Source organism: Cavia porcellus, unplaced genomic scaffold, assembly GCF_034190915.1.
Source record: "Cavia porcellus strain 051 isolate PalLab524CR breed Dunkin Hartley unplaced genomic scaffold, mCavPor4.1 scaffold_27, whole genome shotgun sequence".
NCBI lineage: Eukaryota > Metazoa > Chordata > Mammalia > Rodentia > Caviidae > Cavia > Cavia porcellus.
In genome coordinates this window covers 44,400,337-44,425,332 of record NW_026947510.1, presented here as the reverse complement: position 1 = coordinate 44,425,332, position 24,996 = coordinate 44,400,337, and the positions used below count along the sequence as shown (strand labels likewise).

Here is a 24,996-nt window from a genome sequence, read left to right as displayed (position 1 = left end):
AAGAAAGGAAGAGTAAGTGAGGGAAAGATAAGAAAGAAAAAATGAGAAAAGGATAAAATGGAAACAAAGGTTTGTAAATAAGAAAAGGAAGAGGGGTTGAAGGAAGTGGAAAGGAATGGGGAAAAAAGAGGAATCAAGATAAGGTACAAATTCCCCATGATGAAAATGGTCATGTGTATCTTAACTGTGCCAGCAGACTGAATAAAAAGTAAATACATGAATAAAATAGAAAGCAGTGCGATTTTTTTTATTTGATGCAACCCATTTGACAAACAGTTAAGTATGCATTGGGGGAGGGAGCAAGATCCCCAGAGGGAATCAGGGAGAAGATGCGTCTCTCAGACCGGCTTTCAGTTCTGCTGAGATCAGCATGGGCAGGTAAGGTAATTTCAGATTGTGATTGGAGAAAAAGAAAATAAAACCAAGAAATGTGAGATTCAATGGATTGGGTGGAAGGGGGTGACTTGGAGGACTTCCCTGGGGAAATGATATTCAAATAATGAAAACAGCAGGATAAATACGGCTCGGGTAAAGGAACCAGGTACAGTGTCCTGGGCAAGAGTTTGGCGTCTTACAGGAAATGAAGGGCAGCTATTGCAGCTGGAACGAATGGGCCAGGGGACAAGACAAGCCCTGAGGTCCACATCAAGCAGCAAGGGAAAACTCATAATTGGCCTGGCATGGAGGCACACATACAGTCCCAGCAGTCAGGGGGCTGAGGCAGGAAGATTGCTGCCAGTCTGAGACCAGCCTGGGGCTACATGGTGAGTTCAAGGCCAGTCTGCACTACAATGTGAGACCCTGTCAAAAAAAAAACACAGAAGTTAGGGTTAGGGGGCAGTATTACAGTACAAATTAAAACATTTTGGCAAAACAATAATAAAAAAAAAGATAACAATTGAGACAGAAAAAAAGCAGAAAGACAGTATAATTTGGTCTTGATAATGCTAACAATATCCCTTTATAAGATAAATGAGTTGAGCAAATTCAACATACTTAAATTTTTGGCCTATTTGAGTGTTTCACTTTCTAATGTTGGCAGATATAAAGGAGGAGCCTGTGGTCCTAGTTTAGGCCAAACACAGAACAAATCTCAGGCACAGTGCAAGAGGAAGACTGAAGGACTCCTCCGGATGTGTCCTTCAGGAAGAAGGACGGTCCCTTTATCCTGGCAGAAGAAGTGCTAGTGGTCCTGGTTTTTCCTCAAAAAAAATGTCAGCTGGTATAACACGAGCACAACTTGGTCAGAAGCAAGGAGAGAAAATGCCTTTCTGATTCTTAAAAATAGGGAATGAGATGTCAGGAAATACAATAATCCTGGAGGTTTCCTGGTGAGTTGGAACAGAAATAGGAATCACAAAGAAATCGGAATCCCAGCCCTGCACTCTGGAAAGTCAGTCAACAGAACAGCTACCTCAGCAGCGTGGAGGAGGATGTGTTGAGATCCGGCTTGATCAAAACCTGAAGCAATAGTAATAACAACTGTGGGAGTAATAAAACCCAAAAAGTGTAATTGTTATTGTAAAAAAGAGAGGAAAGGAAGGTGGACTAAGGGATATAACTGCATGTATGTTTGAGTGTGTTGGATGGAAAACCATATTACTGAGCTTTTGTTGGATCATTGAACTGAACTGTCTGCAATCTCACTGTATGAATGTCCACTTTGTATGCTTTAATTTTATAATTTGGACAACTATTTCTAAGATGACAATATGTAACATATTAACTAGTGATTTCTTACTGTATATTTTTTCTTGAAATTCTGTATTACTTGTACCCTTTTACTGCTTTTTTTTATTTCCTTTCTTTTTTCTCTTTAAATAATAAAAAAAAAAAAAACCTAAAGCAATACATGTCTGAGCCCACTCTCCCCCACCAAAAAGCTTTGTGATGGGACACGTACCACCCAGACTCATCTCCCCTCATGACAGCACTGTTCTCTGAAAATGAAAGGGTTCAGAATTGGAAAGATTTTTTTTTCCATGAATATGTCTTATCTGTCAATAGTAGATGTTGCCAAAAGGGTTGAACTATCCTAACCCTGCTTGTCAGAAGTTCCACAACCAGGAGAGAATGATGCCAAAAACCAGAGGAAAGAAGGCAGAGCCCAGGCTGGAAAAGTCTCCTGACAAACACTGTCTCAAAAATATCTTTTTTCTCCTCCACTCTGCTAAGAGCACACTTTTCCTTTCCAAAATGTCATTTGTTTTCCGAAAAGTGCCATCCTCCTCCTGTCTGAAGGTGATGTAATAAGCCCCCAATTCCAACCACCTATTTGAGTTACATTTGTCTGTGAATTCAACCTGTATGTGAATGAAAATCTGTCTTCTCTCTTGCTTTTCTTTCAACTGACAACAACAACAGGATGTTGTCAGTTTAACTCACAGGTCCCCAGTTACTAAACCTGAGAGGGGTAGAGAAAAAGCTTTTATTCTCTGTCAGAAAGAAGAAAATGAATTTCTTTTATAAAAAAGAATATGGCTTCATAAGTTAGTCCAAAATAAAGAACAAAACATTTTCTTAAATCCTACAAAGGACTTTAAGGAAAAATGAAAATGCAAGGTATAAAATAATAAAATTTCATGAATAATTTGTTTCAGGTCACAGGGCCCTAATAAGTGGGTTTTCTCTTTCACGTAGTCAAAAGGTAAAGAAAATCATGGTTTATTTTTGTTGTTAAAAAACAGAGAAAAAGAGGTAGCCATACCTCACAGAAGGTAAAATATTTATCACCTGGAGCTACAAGGGAATTTCTCACCTGGAACTCTGCTAATGGGGCACTGACTCATGAGAGGAGATGTCTTGGGCACATCCTACTGACAGCATAGGGTCAGATTCCACGGGGAAGATTCTGTAGCATTCCTCCAAGAAATGCAAGAACAACAGGTCAGTGGAGGCCAGACATCCACCAGAGCCCAGGTGGGGTAACCAGTTCCTTCGCACCCTATTTGCCAGGCATTCTTTTCCCATCTTGCTGATGTGACTTGGCCACAGGCTTCGTGGTGACAGTGATGAGAAGCTATAGGAGCCAGAGCACAAGCACCTCAGCTCCTAAGGACACGGCAGGTCATAGATGTAGCACACTGTCAAAAAATATACAGGTTAAACACCTTCAGTCTAGAAATCTGAAACCTAAAATGCTCTAAAAATCAAAACTTTTTGAATATATCATGTAATTGAAAGTTCTACACCTAGTCTCAGATAAAAGGTCTCCACCAACATATATCTAAAATATCATACATGATTACTTCCAGACTGTGCACATAAATGAGTTCTGTCCCATCCCCAAGATATTTCTTTACATATACATAAAGATTCCAAAATCAAAAAACAAAAAATCTGAAACATTTCTAGTCTTAAGCATCTCAAGATAAGGGATACATAAACTCAGGACATAAACAATGAAGAAGAACATTTCAGAACACATGCTATTTTGTTGTTATTTTGCTTTATTGGTATCCATAGTAATTAAAGTACAATTAAGAGAAATTAAGCCGGTAGAGATACAGGCTAAGAAAGTGACTCATCTCTTGCCCTCCAAATATGTGAATTTTGAAAATCTATTCACCTTCTGTGCCTCCATTGCTAAAATAAGCTGTGGAAAAGTTACACAAAGCATTGTCTAGAACTAGGGGAAATGCATTCCTGTCATTATAGATAGCACTAGTGTATTACTTGTTTCCTAAAGAAGACCAAAGCTGAATTCCTAACACAACCATTCACATGCATAATAACCAATTCATTTGAGAGTCCATCCCTTCCTAGAGAGTTACAAGTATGAACCGGAAAAAAAAAAGGAATGAATTTGTCCTTGACATCAAAGAATTATTTCCTAGAAGGAAATGGAAAGTCAAAATTATCAAATATGGAAAGTCTAACAGTTGGTTCTGATTTTCCTTACCCACGGGGTAAAAGTGTTTCCATAATCAAGAACTGAAAGGAAAGTAATAAACAATTTTGTCCACATGTTTAAAATAGAGCTGCAACACTTACTTCTCTTTCTCTAATTGCTTCCAGGAAGTGATTTCTCTTGATATGCTTTTTGATGGTGAAGTACAACAAAGCGTGTCACTGTTATTTGAAGACTGGTCAGCCAGTTAATCATGGACCAGTTAGTCAACTAATTAGTGGACAGAGGCAGAAAGAAGACATTTATGGAAAATGCAGTGAATGATTTCTTGCTATTAGAGGATAGTATTAAAGTATTATGGCTAAGAGTAGGACTCTGGAGTCAAAATGCTTCAATATAAGTACTGGCTTGCCAAAGAGCAGCTTAAATGCCTCTCTATATTTCTATTTCCTTTTGTGCAAAATGATGGTAACTATAAGCAGACCATTGGGTTGTCTCTAGGTTTAAATAACACAACTATTGTAATGTGTTTGGTATATATTCTACTTAAAGCCAGTACTCAGAAAAGCTCATTGCAAAGCAGAGTGACTTGTGCTTGCTCTCGTAGGCACCTATCATGGGGTGGGCCCATTAGGTAACCGCTGGGAACCAGCAGGGGCAAAGCTGTGGTGACATATTCTTTTCAATCATTTCTATTCCCGAAGAATGTTTTTATGTTAAATACATTTTCTCCTCCAAAAAATTGTTTTGCCCTTACAAACGGCATTTCCACATTTCAAATGCCACTTACATTTACCTTAACTAGCTAAAGAACATTCCATACTATAGAAACACATTTAGAAATAATGAAAAGAAACAATGAGATTCCATATGGAGACAGAAGACAATGAAAATGTGTTCATGATCTGAACTTCATAAATTATAACTGGAATGTTTGTACAGCTGTGCTATTTAATTAGTTTACTATCTGCACAGAATTATGAGCAATGTGAGAGAAAAACTGCAGACTGTTCTTTTTATCTGGTGGGAAGCTGACACAAAATTTGTTGCAAAAGCAATTTGGTTTGCAGATGGAAATAATTGGCTTACCTTGATTTCATCACATTGGGGAAAAGATCAGAAAGTGCCACAGTAAAGGATAGGAAGGTTTATATTTTGCATATGTCAAACACATTTGGGGGTTGATGATATAGCTCAGTGGTAGAGAACTTGCCCAGCAGGACCAAGCTGCAATCTCCAGCTTCATACACACACAAGATAGGATTATCACATCTAAGAGAATCCAACAGAAGCTTTGAAGATCAAATGATAGAAGAATAGGGATAAAACAGGAATAGGCCTCCTGCTGCCACAAGTGAACCCCATCCTAATTATGGCTAATACTGAACCATTTAACCCAGATTAAGTCCTCCTGAGAGCACTTACACTCTAATCTCCTAAAATAAAATCTCCCTCCCTTGAACACAATTTTCAAAAACTTTATCCACCTTACCAATCTAAAAATAAAAGTTCACAGCTCCCCACATCAATAAGACTGGCAACTATGCCTCGTTGCTCCTGAGGGCAGTACAGCATAACCCTCAGCCCTGTGCCTCTCGGTCTAGGCAAGGAGGCAGCGAGGAAATTCCAAAATCACAAGATTTTGAGTCTATTTGGGTTCAACTTCTAGTTGTTACCAACTTGATCATCTTGGACAAATAAGAAAGCCTCACTAATCCTTCATCTCCCTTGCTGAAAAGGAGGACTAACAAAACAGTTCCTTGAGAGGACAAGAGACCATGGATATTAAAAGCCTTTGTAAAGTAACCTGCTGTCAGAGTTTAGTCATCATAAAGACTGTTTGACAAAGTTTCCAAGAACTGATTCATCTTCCTCAAAAAACTGTGACTTTCTTGGGAACAAATATTGTTTTCTTATTTTTTGAATACCTGTTAATTTTTAAGAAGTTTTTTGTTTTTTGTACTGGGGATCAAACTCACAGCCTTGTGCTTGCCAGGCAGTGCTTGTGCCACTGAGCTAAACCCCAGCTCTTCACAGAGTACACAGAAAAAACACTGCACTCTGTAACTTGGGTTTGACTTTCTTCCATGATCATTTAATCTCCATGATCCCACTTTCCTCTGCTCAGAAATTTATTTTCTCATGCAACAGGAAGCCCACAGGTAGTAAAGTATTTAGAGCTAATTAATTCTATGGCTTGATGATGTCCTCAGAGATCACTTCCTCTGCTCTATTGTCCAGAGTGTCACCCTCACGCTGTAATCTGTCAGGTGATGACAGCAGCAGTACCTGGGGCCACATTTCCTTGTTCACAGTGCTCCAGGAGTGTGAAGATACATCCTAGCTTTCAGAAGGGGACCAGCCACAGCCACCAGTACAAGCTCCCCAGCACACTGACTGGCCCAGGATGATGGTCCTGCGTGGCTATGCTACTTTAGAATCACCTGGGTACTGTTTAAAACATCTGGTTCCCACAACTCAGGTGCCCTGATATGATAATCGTAGGTGGATCTAGGGCATCTTAATTTAAGAAAAACAAACAAAAAGGAAAGGTCTGCAAATAACTTAAGGATACTGCCAAGGATGAGACACTTTAAAATAATTAGGGTACCTTTAAAGCCAGTGGTGGGGGTATTTACAAAATAACCAAGAAGCAGATACTGAGGTGGCTCAGGCTTACTGTATACACATCCCCTTAAACATTCAAAGTGTATATTTGAATCTTAGATGTTTGACAGTGAAGAAAATCAATGCCTTCTCACTTTTTTTTTTTTTTCTCAAAGAGAGATTGTGGTCAACAGAATAAATGAATTAGACATAGATGAGCAACACCACGAACAAATGGGGTCCCAAAAAGGACCCCATTAAAGGACATATGGCTCAGAGACCAAAGTAAAATAGTGATTCAGAAATCTAAACAGATAAGAAAATCGATATCAGAGCTCAGGGGATCATGATGATCTCAGGCAAAAACTACTTCCATTAGGAAAGCAACCAATTCCAGAAGGCAGACAGCTCAATCCCAGAGAATACAACCATGGTGGAAAGGAAATGAGCTAGAACTGGTATACGGAGAAACAGCAATCACATGTACCCTTTCAGGTAAGTGGTCATCTTCATTTTATAGAAGCACAAGAGTAAGAACACTCTTCCCAGAATATATGAGGCAAAAAGTGGGTACATTAGACCTCTGAAAGGCAGTATTACTCATTATTGGGCCTCTAGAATTTTCCTTGCTGAGGTACAAGTTTCAAGACATGGGACATCAAACATTGGGTTTGTAGCCAAAAGGAATTAAAAGTTCACAACATTAATAACTTCAAAACTAGGTAAAGAGGCGGCGAGGAAATTCCAAGATCACAAGATTTTGAGTCTGTTTGGGCTCAACTTGTAGCTGTTACCAACTTGATCATCTTGGACAATTAAGGAAGCCTCACTAAGCCTTAATCTCCCTGGCTATAAAAGAGGACTGAGGAAACAGAGTTCCTTGAGAGGATAAGAGACCACGGAAGTCAAAAGCCTTCGTAAGGTAACAGGATTAAATGAAAAACATAGGGAAACGTAAGATAGTCCAGTATGCTAGAAGTACAAGACATGAAAGCAGAAGTGATGGAAACATTTTATCAAAACGGCATTAATGAGGTCATTCGTGATGTTAGAATGTGACAACATAAGTCTCAAGTACAGAAGCAGAATTACACAGAACAAGGTTCTGGCAAAGTCACAAACAGGAAGCACTTGTGCGAACTCCATGTGACAACATCCCTTTGGGAAGAGCATTAATATGATGAGAAAGAGTACAATATGGTCCAGTCTAAAGAAGCATTTAGCTCATTCCTGACCTCTGCTTGTACTCGTTTAACAGTTGGAGACTCAAATCAGCAGATACTATGGAAGGGTGACTCTCTCACACATCACTTAAACACAAATGTGAATCAGGATGCCCTTCTGTCTAAATTCAACTCCTAATCTTTTAAGAGGATCCCATCTTGCTGGGGATTTAGCTCAGTGGCATAAGTGCCTACCTGGCAAGTGCAAGGTCATGAATTCGATCCCCAGTATCAAAAAAATAAAAGAGGATCCCATCTCTTTGTCTTAGATTTCCATCTGCCACAAGTCTTGGAAAGATTATCAGTCATGTATCCTACTTTCTCATTAAGAGCTCCATATTACACCTTTTTCATCTCTGCAAGGGCAGAAGTAGAGGGAGTTTGGAATGAGAAAGTCCAATTAATAAAAAATAATGTGGTTTTGAAAAAAACAGAGACTGGAGGGCAAAAAAATGAGACTATTGTCATCGTAATTAATTCAACCAGCATCTGTAGGAGCCTATGCTAAGCCAGATGTCACAATAAGGAGTAAGATCACAAAGATGTTCTGTTGATCAACAGCAAAATTGATGAACCAAAACTTCAAAAGGTGATTTGAGCAGGAATAATAGTTCATAAAAGCTCTCAGTGGTGTTTTAATGGACAGGAGAGATAAAGAATGGGAAGCTGTACCATAAATTTAAGTTTATACATGGAATATTTGCTTCTTCCAAACTTTAAGTGATTTTCAAATTGGCAAATCTATGTACTTCCAAGTTGTTAACACATTCTATGGCATTAAGCCATAGAACCATATGTCAAAATTTGGCTCCAAATTTATTTCTTTGAGAAGTTTCCACTCCTCAGTTCACTCTGCCGTTCTGGTGTTCATGATACTATTTTGCATGATGTGATAGCTGTATGGGGGGTGACCCCAAATCTTCTCAATGAATAATCCCTTGATAGTTTTTGTCACAGTTCATAGCATAGGAAAGCAGCCAATTTGGTTTAGTAATTGTTATGTCCAGCTTCTTCATTACTTTAAATTTTTCTTCCTGTCATATACACATACTTGGTCTCAAGAATATCTACTGAACAATTTCCTTCAAACATAAACTCCAGTGCATGAAAACACAATGACTGAACTTTAACTTCCAAATGGTTCAATGTCACCAATTCAGAATATTTATCCATACAGTCAGAAGTTGTAAACAAGTTCCTCTTACTATTTGGGTTAGTAAACTTAAAATAGGTTGCCTTTACCTAACAGACTAAATGTGTGAACTTTCAAGATCTGACATGCTGATGCACAAAGGAAAATCAGTCAGTTAGGTGAATCTTGCCCTCAAACATTCACAAATTTCTTCCAGGAAGACAGAAGAAGCAAGAACATAAACATTTTAGGGTGGAAGACACAAGAATAGACAACAATGAAATAGTAACATGATTGATTTCTGATTCCCTGGCCAGACCGACTCTTCCCCAAAGGGATGGGAAAGGAGATTGTACATCATCTGCAGAGACATGCGCTTAATCAGCACATGCAGGGTAGCAGGTCCTTCTCTGATGCTGAGGTTCAGAGCTGCTATCTTCCTAAGAGCCCCACTGGATCCCAAGACATCTGAACAAAGCTAACATGAGATACTCCTACAGCTAGAAGACTGTACGAGTGACTTCTTCAGGATGAGTTTGGAAAATTTTCTTGGTGAATCCACAGCTAGGTGACTAATAGTCCTGAAAGAATGTACGTCAGCAATGATGGCATCTTCCATGTCTTAGGAATGGTCTCCGATTCTTCCCATCATTTTCCTTAAAATTCCACAAAGGTCTTTTGGTTGCTGTTGGTGGTATGGTGGTGGTGGTGGTGTTTGTCACAAGCAATAAAATGTGATACCTAAGCTTCCTAGAAGCTTAATAGAATTGCCAGCTTAAAATATATAAAGGTTAAGCCACCCTGCTTCAAAAACATGATCATAATACCCAAAAAAATCTCTTTGTTTTTGGCCTTTCATCATGGTTATAATGAAAATAAGGACCCTGGATGCAGATATAATGCTCCCAAGTCAAGCACATGGCCTTTCTGTTTATGAAGGTGGTGATTCTGGGAAGAAAGGCTTTTTCTTCAACACCACACTATTTTGCAGTCACTAATTCATTGCTTCGTTTAATCCCCTGGCCTCCCTGAGGCTTAGCAGGGTATCTCTTAAAATATGTGATAATTGTCAAAGTAATTTAGATTTAACAGGATTTATCTCTAACAGAGCTAAGGGAGAAAAAGCAATGAGTGTCAGGGTACAAACAACTCTTTCTAAAAATAGCAGAGACAGAATTCAAATGCTAACCTTTATTATCTCTCCACACACCTTCTTCAAACATTGACTCAGAAGACTTTCTCGCTTCTTTCCTTTTCTTTTGAGAGCAAAATTGTTGCTTGCTATAAAGATACGTTATCGTTGGTAAACAGGAAATTAATTCTCATTAACAAGGGTAATGGTGGCATTTTTAAATTATTATTAATTTATGCTGGATAATGAGTAGTCATTCCAGTTATGAATCACCAAAGCTTTCCCTACACCATCTTTTCATAAGAAGTTGAAATGACAGAGTCTTAGGTCTTTGCAGTTATTTTTTTAAATTATTTAATAAGCTGCCAAGCAGGATGGTGCATGACTGTAATCACAGTACTCTAGGAGGCTGATGCAAGACGTTCACAAATTCAAGCCCAGCCTGGGCAATGTAGCAATTTAGGGAGATCCTGTCTCAAATTTTTTAAAAAGGGATGGGGAATGTAGCTAAATGCAAAGATGTTAGGTTCAAACCACAGTTTAAAAAAAAAAACTAATAAGCTAGTTTAAAGGCAGTCACACACTAGCAAATGTTTATTAACCCACCAACGTTTGTAGACTTTGCTTTCCTGGTGTCAATACTCCAACATGATCAGTCTCTGGCATCCACCAGAATGCCCCAGGCACAGATTTGGCAAAGAAAGATCTAAAATCTGCCCCCACAGTTTGGTGGGAGGACAGAGGCAGAAGATGAAACACAACTCCGAACTCCAGCTGTTTTGTCAATACCGGGGAAGCCAGAAAGTAGGCAGCGTGTGATGGCACTTTCCCCTGCCTCACAAAACCCCTGCAAGCCTGCTTCCTGGGAATGTTTTCTAGGAGTTCGTATTTATCTCAAACGGAGTGTAGGAGGGAGACACATTGGGAACAGGTAAAATGCAGGAGGCAGGGGGGACATTCTGTTGTCTGGGTGATGTCTTAATAACCCTCATTAGTATGATTGTTGACTAGAACAAAGCACTCAGCATAAATTAACCCAGGGAATTCTCGGGATCCCCAAGGAGTAAGCAGACAGGAACCCTGAATTCTGGCTGATGGGAAGCTAAGGGTTTCTGAGAAGATGAGAAATCAGGTTCTGCAATAGAGCATTAAGTAGCAATAAACATTTTCAGCTGCTGGAGAAGAGGCTCACTCCCCTGGGAAAACCACCATGATCATCATCATCATCACCACCACCACCACCACCACCACCACCTCCTCCTCCTCCTCCTCCTCCTCCTCCTCCTCCTCCTCCTCCCCCTCCCCACACACAGCAGCCTTAAACTCAATCTATTTGTCATTCAGCAGGAGCTCGGGGACCTGGTTAATATAAATAACTAGAGGCAGCAGCCTCTGTGAATTTGGCTTTTCCCTTCGCCTCTTCCCCTCCTGTCCCCCACCCTACAACTTTATGAATAGAACAAAATGTGGCCTTAGGAAATGGACCATATTCTTGAGACATTAACATTTGCCTTACCCTTCTTGCCGAGAACTTGTTGGCCAAAATGATTACAGATTTCTCTTAACCTCCCCTGCTCCTGAGACAGGCATGCTTTTGTGTCCTACATTCCCCTGGGAGGCGTGTCATCATGTGTAGTGGCAGAGCCATTGGAAGAGGGCCAGTTTGTGGTCCCCAAGGCAAGTTTTTGCACGTCTGGCTGCTTAGGAGAACTGGATTTCCAGCAGCTGGCAGTGGGGGTGATGGGCTCTGGTGTTGGGGCTCTGGGTGGGGGACCTGGGCTCTGTCACACTGAGGCAGCAGACGCCTGCATACTCAGCACCTACAAAGCAGCAGAGCTCCCACAGCAGAGCTCACAAACAGGGTCGACACTGCAGAGGCCACGAGAGCCACCTTCCAGGGCGACCATGTGCGTGTCAACAACATGTAACAGAGGACAAATGGATCTTTAAACATTAGATTTTTTTTTTCTTGAGACATAAGCTGTTTCTCCACCTTCCGGGCACTGAGACCATAAACTACTTTCCAATCCCTGCCACTAAGGAGTCAGCATTTCTGGCTGACTCCACATAAGCACATTTCTTGGCTTTTGTTTGACACCGTCTATAAACCGGGCTACTTCTGTGCACTCGGAGATAGACTAGCTGCCCTCCCCAGTTAGCCAAATGGGGAATATATTCACTTTTCCATTTTCATGGCTTTTCTTGTGCTCTCGATGGCCGGTAGACAAACAAATACAGATAGCCGTGGCTCCAATCCAGGCCTTCGGTTCAGTCCCCTTGCATCAAAGGGATATTTCAGCAACTATCCACAAGGTCAGAGAGTGAGAGGCCTGGTTCATTTTAACCCCCTGGCTCTCTGTCAGGAAGATAGAGAAGGTGTGAAAGAGCAAGTCCCCTCTCAATGTCCTGCTAGCCAGGCGAACCAAGTCACAGTAAATGTGTAACAGTGAAGCACTGAGACGCTTTCTGTACGTGAAGGTCATAATGGACATCTCAGCTCCTCGGATGCAGCAAGGGTACTTGAATCTCTCTTGCTTTCAAACAGACACACTAATAATCCTACACTTCTGTGAATGTTTTGCAACTCTACTAGTATATCCACTGTGGAGGAGCTACCTGCCATGAAGTCAAGTCAAGCAGCTTGGGGCTGTGACATTTTATATTCGCAACATGTGATTATGGACCTTCATATATTCCCCTTTGATTAAATCCAATTCAATTAAAGATGTGTATATCCCTCTTTAAATTAATAACTACTATGGAGACTGTTCTTACCACACCTTTTTGGGCTCAGTTTGCATATTTAGATATACATATCTGAGGTACAGTTTTAAAACTTTAGCTAGCTGCCTTGTGCAGAAATTTTATAAAATAAAGCAGAAGCTAAAAAATCAGGAAGAAGGGATTAATCTCCACCAGCAAGTCAAAGGGCCAAAGTACCCCTCCTGCCACCATCAGAGAAACAAACAAATACAAAAATACAAAATTAAGCATTGTGACAGCTCTGTCCCGAAATAGCCCCATTTTCTGCTTTTCTCTGAGAGCAGGTGTCTCCCCAGTGAGACGCTGCTTAGCTTCTTTGGGCCTCAGTTTCTTCATCCTGAAGTTCGCATGTTCACCTACGTGATTTCCAAGATTCCTTACAGAAATCAAATTCTAGTTGTAATACTACAAAAAGTCTCAAAAACAAAGGAAAAAGAAGCATTGTTTTCACTCCATTGCCCACCCAGCTGGATTTATCAGATTAAGATTCCTAGTTTATAAAGAAGAGAGAAAAGGCACCAATACAATACAGGGTTTGGATTTGCAGGAAGAGAAGTTTTTATTCATATGGATCTTTATTTCACATAGTAACAAACCATTGAATGGACATCTATAGAAACGGTTTTTTCTACTCATCCACTTTTGCTAAACACAGTAAAAATGGTTTTGTTGCTTTGTTATAAAACTGCGTTTGAATAAAAACAGGGAAACCGTTCCTGAGGCCCAGCCCAAGCACCCCTTAAAGATGCACAAAGGTAAGAGCGCCATCTGCTGACGAAATGATATAAACCCAAAAAAGCATTTCTCCAAGAATAACTTCTAAAACTTGAGTGTAGGTCTTCTTGCTTTGGTGAAAATTTTGAGCTTTCCGATCACTTCATGTGGTTTAAATTCTTTTTAAAATTCTAGGAATGTTGAAAATACACACACATGAGTACATCAAAGTATTGCTCTTTGAATTCTATCCTGCACTATTTGCCACATCAGAAAGCGAGAGGCCTACTACAGTTCTGTGTCCGAGAGTAAGTAGACAGCGTCTCTCCTCTTTAATAGCTTATGTGGAGTGTTTGTACTATAAGAAAGAGTGGCAATCTACAAGTTTCCTGTTTGACTCCACCAGCTGAGCTGAATTAAGAAAGAAAGAAAATGGAGTTCACATGAAAAGTCCTACACCAGACTTCCCCATAACTTCCTGCTGCACACTGCAAAGCCAGCCTGAACCAGCACTGTCACTGTCCTCTGTGGATGCTATGACGTAAACACTGGGGCTGCCAAGATCACTTATTTGTCCTGGTGTCTGCCTCCTTGAAATCTCCACCAGAGATTTGCCTCACTATAGGAAGATCCCCACAGCTGGGGAGTATTTCACATAAAAACAAAACACTTCAGGTAATTAGTCCAGTAAGTCCGAGATGATCCCAGGAAAACTTACTGCATTGCCTAAAATGTTAGCTGAAAGACATCTAAGGAGGCATGTGAGAAAACTAGAAACTTTTGCTTTAAATTTTTGAAATTTCCTACGTAGAAAGTGTCTAGCTAAAAAATCATTCTAAAGAGTTGAGTTTCAAAGTACCAAGAAGCCAGTGCTTACAGGTTCTTGGCATTCCTGTTAAATTTTCTGTCTTTCTGGTTATAAAGATATTATTCTACCAATTGTTTGATCTTTTATACCTAAAGTTCTTTTATTTTCTCACAGTGTTATGCTGTGAGGCTGTACAGGAAAACCAATCATTAAAATATTAAATTAGAGATAGCCGTGATGGTGCACACCTGTAATCCCAGCTCTCAGGAGGCTGAGGCAGAAGGATAGAGTTCAAGACCAGCTCGGAATACACAGTGAATTCAGGGCTAGTCTAGACTACGTAGCGAGACTCTGAAAGACAAAACAAAACAAAATAAAACAAAATGTTATGTTATTGTGGGGTGCAGTCTAATTGAATTTTGGCCCTGGCAAAGACACGTGTATGGAAAATAAAAACATAAAATGGCTTGTTCTTCAGTTCGAAGATGGTATTATAATGCTCTCTCCTGCACATTAATGTGAATGTGTAGTGAGCAAAGAGCCCTCGAGGGATTTCCCAATCAATGGGCTGTTTGTACCAATGGTGTATTTCCACACTGCTTTCACTCAAGCACTCACCTGTGTCTTACACAACCCTTGAGACTCTGGGAGTCTCTGGGAGAAGGACTTCAGGTCACTCTGTGATGCCAGCCCTGCCAAAGTGCTACTGATAGAGCTCCGCAGCCACAGGCATGAGACTGCAGGAGACAGTCATCGGTTTACACCAAGGCAGTGACCACCGACAAGACAGAAAAAACTAGTTCGTGTAAACCACACCACACCTCATTCTTAACACTGAAACCCTCCCAGACACACCTCCATGACAGCATTCAGAGCAGCAAGAGTAGCTCACATTCGGGCCACATTTCACTGTAAAACAGCTTCCCATGTATTCCTGAGACAGGAAGATCATTTTACAAATCACTTACGATCGTTCACTTGGGTTTTCACAGATTGAAGACAGTTCCCAAGTCCTCCACTTCAGCAACATTTACCACATTACTGAAAACTAAGAAAGGCTTGCCAGGGAGATACCAGCAAACGCCCAACCACAGCTGCAGGTTATGTCCATGACCCAATGAAGCTCACAGCTCACATTCGCTAGAACTGGCATCTGTTATGTAGATGAGATTCATCCAAATAGCAGCTAGCCACAGGATAGGATGCAGACCTTTCCCCTATACCGAGGAAGCCATAAGGAGTTAAAACATAGTGATGTGATTGGTCTTGCTTTTTAATATACCAAACTGAAACCAGTACCAAAATTCAGTTCAGATTATCTCAATTTAAAAAAATAATAGTAAGTAGCCCCACTCTGCATTTGATCAAGAGTCTACAGTCCACAGCAGAATTAAGACCAAAAATTAGAGTTGCACACTGTAGTAATTTAAAAGAATACAAGATAGTTGAACAAAATGGTATATGTTAAAATATATGTGGCTAATAAATTAGCCAAAAATTAATTTACATAATCATTAGGCACTATAATTCACCAGAATTCTAGTGAAGAATTATTGAGAGCATTTGAAAAAAGGCTATTCACAAAGCAGGAGTAGGAAAGTAAAATGATCTAACATTTAGATACATAGATGCAAATATAGATATGGGTATAGACACTTGATACAGATGTGCAGATACTGATATTTGGAGACAGTTATATCTTTAAAAAAATATACTTATCAGAGGAGTAAAGATGGCGGATAGATAACAGCAGGCTACAGAGGCTCCCTGAGATAGTTAACTTAGAATTCAACATAATACAGCATGGGGAGTCCAAACAGAGGGAGATGAATTCTCTCATCCCAAGAAGAAACTAAGGTGAGAAGAACCAATCAAACATACAGTCCCAGTGCTAGTATTGGAACAGCCAAAGGTTCAGTGCTCCCACCACAGCACCCGAACCTGAGTGGTGGCGACTTACCAAAATCCTACTGCTTTAACTCACTGGAAACGCAGTCACACTGAGGTCGGGAGGGTTAGTGAGTGGAACAGAGAGCTGAGCTAGCAGGGAACCTGTGGTGAGTGATGGGAATAAAACCATTCCACAGAGAAAGGGACTCCAACAGACGACATTCTGAGACCCTGTAGGACTGGCAGGAACAAGGGGCAGCAGTGACTTCAGTCAGTTGTTCCCTTCCCAAATGGGATTGGTGGAGTGAGCTTGGCCTGGGCCACACGACCCGGCTATGACTCAATAGGTTATCTGAAATCAATTCCCTATGCTGGCAGCGCACACTAACACAGTGAATGTCTCAAGCAGGTTGACTGATCCGGAGGGGAGGAGCCAGCATACGCTGCCCCTGTTTGCAACTCACTAGCACACTGCAGTGGGAAAGGTCACCTAGGCAGCGTGCTTCAGAAGAATTGTAACCAACAAAGAAAGAAACTAGGGCCTCCTGGAAGAAACCAAAAACAATGGGAAGAGGAAGCAGCAACAACAAAAAAAAAATCCCCCAAGTCCAAACCCTGAGAACATTGACCTAGGACAGGTAAATATAAAGGAGAATAAGGCAGCAAACATGCAATATATCAGACACGGCACCAGTGATATAAAGCAATATCTTCAGGACCTCATAGAGTAGTTCAAAAGAGAAATATTTAGCCAAGTAAAGCAAGATATAAGAAGATTAATAAAAGAGATGCTAAGCACCCCACAAGAAGACACAGACAGAAGAATGGAGGAACTCAAACAAAGGAGAGAACCATTTGATGAAGAATATAAAGAAAATATAGAATACATGAAGCAGATTCAAAGGGATTACCAGGAAATTAAAAACTCTATGGAAAGATGGCAAAACTTCTTTAAAGAAACTAAGGATAGGTTATCCAAACTGGAGGACAGGTTTGTAATGTGGGATTAGGAAAGGAAAAACTTTTTTAAAATAACCAGGAAACAAGCAGTAACAATACAAAGGCTAGAAGACAACAAGAAGATCTACAACTTGAGAATAAAGAATGTGAATGAAGAAGCAGGGGTACAAACAAAGGAACTACAAAGGCTATTCACAGAAATAATTAAGGACAACTTCCCAAACATAGAAAAAGGAAATGATATTCTGATATATGAGGCATACAGAACTCCAGCCACCTACAACCAAAAAAGAGCTACACCCAGGCATACAATAATCAAGATCCCAGAAATTCAATATAGGAACAGAATATTAAAAGCTGTTAGAGACAAGAAACAGATCACCTATAATGGAAGACCCATCAGAATCACGGCAGACTTCTCAACACAAACCATCAAGTCAAGAAAAGCCTAGAGTGAAATATTCCAAGCCCTGAAAGAAAATAACCTCCAGCCCAGATTGATATACCCTGAAAACATGTCTGTAGAAATTAATGGAGAAACAAGATGCTTCCAAGACAAAGAGGAACTTGGGAAATTTGCGACCACCAATCCAACTCTATAGAGAATACTGCAGGGCATTCAAGAGAGAGAGAAAAGTATTAGGATTCAAGGAACAGTGGCAGAGAGGCCTCAATGCATGGAGCAGAAAACAGAATGAAGAAGATAAGCAGACCACTGATGGCAAAAAAAGAGCATAACATAAGAAATGAGACAGAAGGTTGGTTATAATCTCTAATATAGATGGCCTTGATATACTAAATTAAAGGAAAAGAACCACACGTGGAGTAGATCAGGAGATAGGGTCCATCAAGATGCTATTTTTAGGAAATATAATTAACATGAAAAAGACTACATGAACTGAAAATCAAATATGAGAAAACAATGCTCTGTATGACAGAGAACCAGAGAGTAATCAGGGTATCTAGACCAGTATTTGTAGATAGGTTGGAAAGACAGGATTTAATAGGTAAAGGAATACAATTAGAGATCAAGTCCAGGAGAGAGAAGGTTCAGAACCACTTAGGTAAATAGCAGGTTGCCCCTCTCCATTGAAAACCAAGAGTCTTGGTCAGACCCAAAAATATAGTGTACCCTGGGGAAGTGAAAGGGGAGGGAGAGTCTTAAAAAAGATGGCAGAAGATATTGTTAATAGTGTATCAGGATTTAAAACCTACATTACTCAAACCACTCTGCTTAGATAGATTTTATTCTGTCCCAGTTTGTCTACTTGCATTAGATTTGAGGGCACAGACAGCTATCCCAAAAACTTCAGGATAAAGCACAGTAATCACCTTTAATTTCCTATTAACTTAATCTGGAGCCCTGTCTTATACTGTTTTATCATAGCTGATCTTAGTTAAATCTGGTTTGTTTGATTGCTGTTTGGTATCCACAGATTTTATTCAACACTGATATGATTGATAGTATCAAGTCTGAGAGTATAGGTAACTACACTGACAATGACAAGACTCACTACGATACACATTCTGGTTTGATTACTGCCTGGTTTTGAAATTTTATACTATATACAAAGTTGTGTTTTTATTAATGCTGTTATGTACCAATATATTCAATTATACTATGACTGATGATATAGCCAATTATATTGGAGATAACAAGAGACAACACAGGAACTATGGCAGAACTCCTTATACAACAGTCTTATATGTCTTTTTTATTTCACATGTTTATAGGAATATGCTTTGTTTTGTCTTACTTTGTTTTGTTTCTCCCTCTAATATAGAAAGGATAGAAATACATGTTAAAACTCATGCATGTGTAGAGGCTACAAAGAGTTTATGAAAACTGATCTTATGACACATGATGAAATGAACAAAGAAGAAAAAGAGACACTAACATACCCAGCGCTGATACTGGAGTGTCATACTGTGAAACCCAGCAATAGTATTATTCTTTGTTCAGAGTGATATTAGCCTGCTTGGGTTTGTTCAATCTCAACATAATTGAAGATATGGATAACTGCATGTATGTTAAAGTGTATAGGATTGATAACCATATTTCTAAGTTTTTGTTGGATAGTTGAACAGAACTGGTTGCAGTCTCACTGTTTGAATCCCCACTTCATATGCTCCACTTTAGTATCTTGAATAACTATTTGTAAAAGGACAATCTGTAACATCAACTAGTGATTTCTTACTGTTTTTTTGAAAGTATGTATTATTTCTACCCATTTTCTGTTTTGTTTAGTCTTTCTTCAAATAAAATTTTATATATATATATATATATATATATACTTATCCATACTGTTTCATCCATAATGCTATTTCTATGATGAATAAAGAATATTATATAATAAAAATACTATTTATCTCAGTTACTTAGATAAATAATGGAAACAATACAAACCCTACCTATACTGAAGGGATTAAAAAGAAGTCTTCTCTCATTATAATAGCCAACAAAGAAAATTATGTTTCAAAATAACCATTTGTGAGTTAAGAAAATGCTTAAGTCAGTATTTGTGAATAAGCATATTTACCAAATATTTTAATTGCTTACCATGTTTTGGCACTAGGCCCTATGCAAAACACATTAGAGACAGATGTAGAAGGAAATGTGTGGGATAAATGCTACCACAGTGCTATGTACATGCATCATTGAAAAGCAAAGGAAAAAACCCAAATTCATCAAAGAGCAATCAGTTCACTACTGTAAACCATGCATTCATCAGTGGCCTTTAAAGACCCTGAAAACATTCTAACACTGAGATGTGAGAACCAAGTTAATAATCCAGCCAATCCTCTAGCTTTTCCACTCTCAGCACTTTTCATGTAATCCAAAATACAGAACAAATACTCAGTGATGGTTATTTTATTATATTTAGATAACACAAAATAGCATTAACTTAATGATTAGTATACAAAGTTGGTAACACCCATGTTTATGCCATGAAACTCTCACGTCTTGGCATATGGGGAATATTTGTCCATGTGTGTGGCAAGCCAGCATCTTTTAACCATTCTCCTTATGTCTGAACACTTTCACATATTCTGTATCCCGTGTCTTCACTATAGAACCCAGAACTCCAGTCTCATTGCGGCTGGGGACAGCCTGTTTTGTACCCACACCCCTGAGAGCAGTCCACAAGTGAACGACCGGACACAGCTGATGTGTGCTCAGCTCTCCCTCGGCAAGCACAGCTGCAGAGACACCCTGGCTTTTCGGGATCAGCAAGCCCAGAACTTCTGGGATCCAGGCCTCTGCGCCATCTGTGGAAGCTTCAGGGCCCAGAACACATGTAGTTGGCACAAAGTAACATATTTGCTGCAGTAACCACCAAGGTCTAGTTCAGGCTGAGCCAGACACCTACAGGCCCTGGGAGACTCTGTGAGTCTTTGTGACTCTTCCTGTAGTCAGATACATTTTTCTCAACATAGCAGCTTGCTATCCTATGTTCTCCAACTGTAAAACCCCCTTGGTAAACACTGGGGCAGGTTTTAGAAGGCAGGCTGCATATCTTCACCCATGGCCATAACCAGCTTTCCTCTAAATCTGAGCTCTCCACAGGAATAACATTCTTCCCCTCAAGAACTGTTTATTTTTCCTGCTTTATCTTCTGCCCTAAGCTTGTTCCCTCTACAGGGCAAAACATTTTTCTATCACCATGCCATGTCCCAAAATATTCTCAGGGTTTTGAGAAGTCTTAGTGACTTTCCCTGTACCCTTTTTTAAAATATATTTTTATTTAAAGAAAAAAAACAGAAAAAGGGTAGAAATAACACATAATTTCAAAAAATAAACAGTAAGAAATCACTAGTTGATAATTACATATTGTCCGCTTACAATAGGTGTTCAAGTTACAAAAGTGAAGCATACAAAGTTGGACATTCAAACAGCAAGACTGCAAAAAGTTCTCTTGAGATATCCAACAAAAACTTAGTAATCTGGTTATCAATCCTATACACTCAAACATTCATGCAGTTATATCCTTTAGAGCACTTTCTTTTTCTCTCTTTTTTACAATAGCAATTATACATTTTGGGTTTTACTACTCCTACATTTTTGTTGCTTTTTACACTAGAGACACAATGTGGTATTTATGATTCTTACTTATTTCACTAATGAGGATGGCCTCAAGTTGTCTCCATTTGCTATGAAGGCCTCAAGATCATTCTTTTTATGGCTGAGTAATATTCCATTGTATAAAAATACCACATCTTTTCATCCACTCTGTGGTTGATGGGCATCTTGGTGGTTTACAAGATTTAGCTGTTACAAATTGTGCTACTATGAACATGGATGCACATGTATCATCACTGTGATATGACTTTTTCAGTTTTTCTGGGAAAATGCTCAGGAGGGGAATAGTTGGGTTGAATGGAACTTCCAATCCTAGTCTTCTGAAAATTCTCCATACTGATTTCCCTAGTGGTTGCAGAGTCTACACTCCCACCAACAGTGGAGAAGGGTTCCTTTTTCCCCACAACCTCGCCAACATGTTATCAATTGATTTCTTGATGGTGGCCATTCTTTCTGGAGATGAAATCTCAACGCTGTTTTAATTTGCATTTCTCAAATGACCAGTGATGGTGAACATTTCTTCATGCATTTATTTATCATTTGTGTATCTTCAGCTGAGAACTGTGTGTTCATCTCAGAGGCCCATTTGGAGAAGGTCTTTAAATTTGGGGATGTTTTTGATGTTTTTAATTCTTTATACATTCTGGACCTAAGTCCTTTGTCTGAGGGGTTGCTGGCTATAATTCTTTCCCATTCTGTGAGATTTCTATTCACTATATTGGTGATTTCTTTTGAAGTACAGAAACTTTTCAACAATATGAGATCCTAGTTGTTGATTCTTTGAAGTGTTTCCTGTGCAGTTTGCATTTTGTTCATGAATTCTCTGCCTACCCCTGCATCTCCAAGACTTCTACCTACCTTGCCTTCCAGTAGATTTAGTGTTTCTGTTTTAATATTTAGGTCTTTGGTCCATTTAGACTTTAGTTTTGTGCATGGTGATAGGCATAGATCTAATTTCAGTCTTCCGTATATGGAGAGTCAATTTTTCCAGCACCATTTATTAAAGAGGTTATCCTTCTTCCAGTGAACATGTTTAGCCCCTTTGTCAAATATCAGGTGGCTGAATGTCTTTGTAGTTCTGTTTGCATCTTCTAATCTGTTCCTTTGATCCTCAGGTCTATTTCTTTGCCAATACCATGCTGATTTTATCACTGTGGCTTTGTAGTATAGTTTCAAGTCAGGAATTGAGATGCCTTCTGCCTTGCCTTTGTTGCCCAGAATTGCCTTTACTATTCTAGGTTTCTTCTGTTTCCAAATGAATTTTAGGAGTGTTATCTAGTTCTATAAGGTATGTTAATGGTATTTTGATATGGATTGCATTAAATCTGTAATGGAGTATGGCCATTTTCAAAATGTTGGTTCTTCCTAGCCAAGAGCAAGGAATATCCTATTTTCTAATATCCTCTTCAATCTTTTAGCATACCATAATTTTCAGCATATAGTTCTTTTACATTCTTAGTTAGGTTGATTCCTAAGTATTTCATTTTTTTAAATGCTACTGTGAAGGGTGATATTTCCATAATTTCTCTCTCAGTGAGTTTTTTGTTTGGTTCAGGAATGCTACGATTTTTGAGTGTTGACTTTACATCTAGCTACACTGCTGAATTTATTACTTCTAGTAGTCTTTTAATGGAGTTTTTTAGATCTTCTATATAGAGTATCATGTCCTCTGCAAATAGTGATAATTTAACTTCTTCCTTTCCTATCTTTATTCCTTTTATTTCTCTGATTTCCCTGGCTAGTGTTTCCAGAACTATACTGAATAGGAGTGGTGAGAGTGGGCATCCTTGTATTGTTCCTGATTTTAGTGTGAAAGCTTTCTGTCCATTTAGTATAATGTTGGCTGTTGGTTTGTCATAAGTTTGGTTTATAACATTGAGGTAGACACTGTGTATTCCAAGTTTCTGAAGGATTTTTATCATGAATGTGTGCTGGACTTTACTGAAAGCTTTTTCTGCATCCACTGAGATGACCATGTGACTTTTATTTTTGGTGTATTACATTTACTGATTTGTGTATGTTAAACAATCCCTGCATTCCTGGGATGAATCCCACTTGATCACAATGTATAATCATCTTGATGATTTGTTGCATGCTATTTGCCAGTATTTTATTGAGAATCTTTGTATCAATGTTCATTAGTGAGATTGGTCCACAGTTCTCCTTTTTGGTTGGGTCTTTGTCTGGTTTTGGTATCAGAGTAATACTTGCCTCCAGAAATGATATAGGGAGGATTGATTCCCTTTCAATTTAAGTGAAGAGTTTAAAGAGTATTGGCATCAAATCTTCTCTAAATTTCTTATAGAATTCAGCCATGAATCCATCAGGACCTGGGCTTGTTTTGTTTTGTTTTGTTTTTTGTTTTTGTTTTTGTTTTTGTTTTTGGTAAGTTTTTAATTGCTTTTACTTTTGGCTCTGTTTTGGCTCAATTTCAATAGCTGGTATTGGGTTAGTCAAAATTGCTGTATCTTCTTGGTTAAGCTTTAGTAGTTCATACGTTTCTTGAAATCTGTCCATTTCCTATGTGTTTTCCACTATGTAAGTAGAGATTTTCAAAGTAGGTATTTATGATCTTTTGAATTTCCATGGGATCTATCTTAATTCCCCCTTTTCAGTCCTTATTGCATGAATTTGGATTTTTTTCTTTCTTTTTATTTTTTTTGACAGTAATCATTTTTTTATTTAAGGAGAAAAAGGAAAAAAACAGAAAAACAGTACAAGTAATACAAAATTTAAAAAAACAGTAAGAAATCACTAGTTAATAGATTACATATTCTCATCTTAGAAATAGTTGTTCAAGTTACAAAATTGAAGCATATAAAGTGGACTTTCAAACAGTGACAGTGCAAACAGTTTTGTTCAATGATCCAAAAAACACTCAGTAATATAGTTATCTATCTTATACACTTAAACATATATGCAGTTATAACCTTTAGAGCACTTTTTCTTTTGTACAATGACAATTACACATTTTGGGTTTTATTACTCCCACAGTTCTTATTACTTTTTTTGAAGAGAGTAAAACCAAATGCAACATACCAGAACAGAGTCAAATCAAAAGGATGGACATAATAATGTAAAAATAAAATATAAGGTGATCAACAATGGTTATCATACTGCCTCTTGCTATTTTAAAAGAATTGGCAGTTATAATAAAATTGAACAAAACAGTAAAGAATAAAACCAAAGCATTGGAGACATTACAGGATTTTAAAAGAAAATAATAGTCAACTGGAATGGGTGTCATAATGATTCTTATTGTCTTCACAGTTATGCCTATACTTTCAAACTTGGTACTATCAAGCAAAGCAGAATAGAGGAAAATCAGTCAAAACAAGATGGTGAGGGCAATACAGGATTTCAAATCAAGTTAATAGAAAATCAAAGTAGGTTACTATAATGTATCCTGCTATTTTTTATTTATTTTTCCCTTAATTAAAAAAAGAAAAAGAAAAAAGTAAATAATTTTTAAAAAGGGGATTGAGAGAAAAGAGGGCATAACAACAGAACAGTGGAGGTCAAATAAGAACCATTTAAGCAAAATAGTGTTTCACCACAAGATATTCTGACATAAAAATAGTTACCATAGTGTCTCTTTCCTTGAAATCTTTGAGTATAACTTCTTATACTGTAGCACCAAACATATCAAGACACTATAAAATCATTCAACAGAATGACATTATTACAGGGTATTTAGAACCAATTGACAGAAAATGAACAATGATTTCTATATAAACTCTTTGTCTGTAAAAGTTTTTGCTTATCTTATCATATAAAAATCCAATAAGATACAACCTTTTAAGACCAATGGAGACAGAAGAATACATGTTTGATGG

At 38.6% G+C, this 24,996-nt stretch overlaps 2 long non-coding RNA genes across 2 annotated transcripts in view; both read right to left on the bottom strand.

Moving 5' to 3' along the window:
• Positions 1-243: 243 nt before the first annotated feature.
• The window catches only part of LOC134473582 (uncharacterized), a 163,002-nt gene continuing 138,249 nt past the window's right edge, over positions 244-24,996 (bottom strand). Inside the window, exons 2-3 of the long non-coding RNA XR_010043880.1 lie at positions 2,759-3,083; positions 244-801 (exon numbers count right to left, since the gene is read on the bottom strand). This is a non-coding gene — a long non-coding RNA (uncharacterized LOC134473582). The remainder of the gene's footprint in view (positions 802-2,758; positions 3,084-24,996) is intronic.
• LOC134473581 (uncharacterized) overlaps positions 13,257-24,996 on the bottom strand; it is a 35,663-nt gene continuing 23,923 nt past the window's right edge. The window contains exons 2-3 of the long non-coding RNA XR_010043879.1: positions 14,478-14,580; positions 13,257-13,612 (exon numbers count right to left, since the gene is read on the bottom strand). This is a non-coding gene — a long non-coding RNA (uncharacterized LOC134473581). The remainder of the gene's footprint in view (positions 13,613-14,477; positions 14,581-24,996) is intronic.